This window comes from Macaca nemestrina, chromosome 5 (genome assembly GCF_043159975.1).
Source record: "Macaca nemestrina isolate mMacNem1 chromosome 5, mMacNem.hap1, whole genome shotgun sequence".
Lineage (NCBI taxonomy): Eukaryota > Metazoa > Chordata > Mammalia > Primates > Cercopithecidae > Macaca > Macaca nemestrina.
This window is the reverse complement of record NC_092129.1, coordinates 114,828,911-114,832,132: the sequence shown is the minus strand read 5'-3', so window position 1 is coordinate 114,832,132 and position 3,222 is coordinate 114,828,911.

Genomic DNA, 3,222 nt, shown 5'->3' with positions numbered 1-3,222 from the left:
ATATTCCAATATATATTTATATTATTGCCCAAAGAAACTGACAAGGACTAATTTTTTAGTTGACATTAGTTGAGTCTAACAACCCTTTTTGATTTTGTGTGCAGAGGGGTGTGCGTGTGTGTCTGTACGTGTGTGTAAACGTGTATGTGTCTGAGCTTTCATACCAATAGATTGAGAATCGAAAAGCTTACATTTTATTTCTACCTCTGTCACCAACTAGTTCTTTAATTTTAGAAAAATTCCTTAAATTAAGCCTTAGTTTTGTCATCTATATAGTGAAGACTGGGGCATACAATATCTAAGATTTCTTTACACTCAAACATTCTATGAGTCTACGTATGTCTGATCGAATACAGTATTCCTTTATTCAGGAAATTGATGAAACAAAAACTAGGCTATTGAAAATGAAAATATGATTAAGATTACTGATTCCATAACTAAAGTAACAAGGTAATGAGTATTAATGGCCCTAAGATTACTTGAGGCTTCCATCTAATGCTGTCATCTCTCCATCAGCCATAATTTTCTGCCTTTTTTCTCTCCTCAGTCTCAGCAGATGATCTTACCTCCTACTACATCTAGAAAATAGAAGCCATCAGACTCCATCATCTCGCCACTGAGGCTACAAAAGATATCTGCACATGCAACCCTTTCCCTTTTTTTCTTCTTCCCTTTTGTTATGATGTATAAAGTGTCCCTTATCCAATAAAGAGCCAATCATTCTGCTTGGGGTTGTAGCCCCTTCCCTCTTATTTCAAGGACTTCAGTGCTCCCTCCTCCTAGAAATAGCCTCCTCCCTCAGCTTCCCTGAAGCCACACCCTGCTGAATTTTTACCTACCAAATTATCCCTGCTCTCTCTTCTTAATTTGTTTCCAGGATACCCTCTCTGTCTCAGCTTCATCATTGTTGGAGGCCATCTGTGCTTGGCCCAAGGTCCTCTTCTGCCTTTTCTCAGTCCTCACTTCTAGGTGCTCTCATACATTCTCACAGCTTTATATCCTTTTTATTTGCTGACAAATGCCAAATATATATGTTCAGCGTGACTGCGTATGGAAATAACTGCATATATGCGAATGACTACATGACTATTACTTGTATGTTTCTCAAATATTCAGATTTAGGCTATTTAAAGCCAAATTCTCAATCCCGTCTTTAACTACTTTCAACTTGGAAATAAAACACTCACTTCTCTCTCTGTCTATGGCCTCTGTGCTCATGATAGCTCAGGTGAGCAGCTACGATCTTGATTCCTCTTGTGCCTACCATCAACATTCAAGCCTAGAGTACTGTTGTTTCTCCCTCCAAATTATGTCGTGAACCTGGCCGCTTATCTTCATTTCAAATGCAAGCTTCCTAGTCCACACCACTGTATTTTCTCACATGGGCTTTTGTAATAGTTTCATAGCCTCCTCGCTGCTTCCACTTTTGTTTATTTATATCCCCTGCCCTCCCAGCATTGAGAGTATACAATAATGATGCTATTATTAGAAAAGTGATATAAAGACAATAATTATTCAGGGAATACAGAAAAGTAAGAATAACAATGTCAAAGTTCTCCTGAAACCCCACCACTTGGAAATGTGAGCTAAATATTGTTGTAAAAATCTGTTTATACGTTTCTTAGATAGGTGGATAGATGGCAGACATTGTTTTATAAAAAGAGATACTATTTAATATTATTATATTTTACTAATAGCCACTCCTTTAAAATGTGTGCATATATATATGTGTGTGTGTATACATGCATGTATAGTTATGACATTTGCAATTTTGTCAAAATAAGGAAAATTTTATAAAGAACAAACAGCATTAAAGGGCTTGCTATAAAAAGCAACAATCGGGTACCCATCCCTTCCTAAGTATGTCATCTTAAACCCTTGATAACTTTTACTTTACATTTTTTAAATTCTAAGTTGATTAGTCATGATGGTTTGGATTATCTACTTTAAACATTGTCTACCAACTTCCTGCCATGGTAAATGAGGTTTTAGCTCACTTACACTTCCCTTGACTCCCGTCTCTTCCTCTTCCCACAGCAAGTTTTACTACCTTTAATTCCTCTTTTGGTTACTTTCATACCTCCAAGACTATACGTTTTCCCCTGATTTCTTGTTCTGTTAGTTAGACACAGCCTATCTTGACCCCATACCTTGTAAGGTGAAGAAGGCCCTCAATCCCTCCCCGCTTTCTCTTCCTTACCTTTGCAAGATTGTTTTCACTTTTGTATTGGCAAGCCTGAAAAAAATTACCTTCTATCATATAACCACAGTTAGATTGTCTATGTTTTGACTTTGTTTAGACATTAGAAGTTGACAAATCAGCAGGCATTGCTTACATTATCACAACTATGTGAATGTGGTTCATTGCTGAGTCAAGCAGTGATGACATAACATATAGTTTTTGTGTACAGTGCTCCTTTCCCTCAAATTTCTACTTGCCTTTTTTTTTCTTTAGCCCATCTTTAGGTTTATTGTAACTGTTTTAAGGATACTATCAAGTTTATGAAATACCACTCTGCCCTGGCATGCACCTTTTTTTAAATGTACACTTATTTTCGGACCCTACTTTACGACTGATTTTGCTGCACAGCAGTCAGCTTGGATCTTCCCTTTCTTCTTGTCCCAGGTTAGACTTGCTGTTTCCTACATCCCATGCCTTTTCCATTTTTAATTAATTTTTTCAGTGTTTCTTTCTGACCCATAAGTAACCTCATAATAAAGGATGCAGGGGAGATACATTCTCCGAGTCTTTAGATATTGGACAATACTTTTATTCTATCATCATACTTGATGAATGATTTGGCTGGGTAAAGATATTTAAGTTCAAAGTCAATTTTCACCAGACTTTTGAAGTTGATGCTCCTTGCATGCCTTCAGTGTTGCTGTCTTTTCTCTCTGAAACTTTTAGAATATTCTCTTTAACCTTGCTATTTGCAAATCTCTCAATATTATGTTTAGGAATTTTTTAAAAATTTCACTTACTGTGCTGGACAGTTCCTGGAGCTTCAAGAAAGCTAATGCGTGCTATCATCTTTGCACAGCCATGTGCCACGCAATAGTCAGTCAACAGTGGACAGCATATATGACAGTGGTGCTTTAAGATTAGAATGAAGCTGAAAAATTCCTATGGCCTAGTGACATCATGGCCATCATAATGTAGTGCAACACATTATTCACATGTTTGTGATGATGCAGGTATAAACAGATCCCAACACTGAAAGA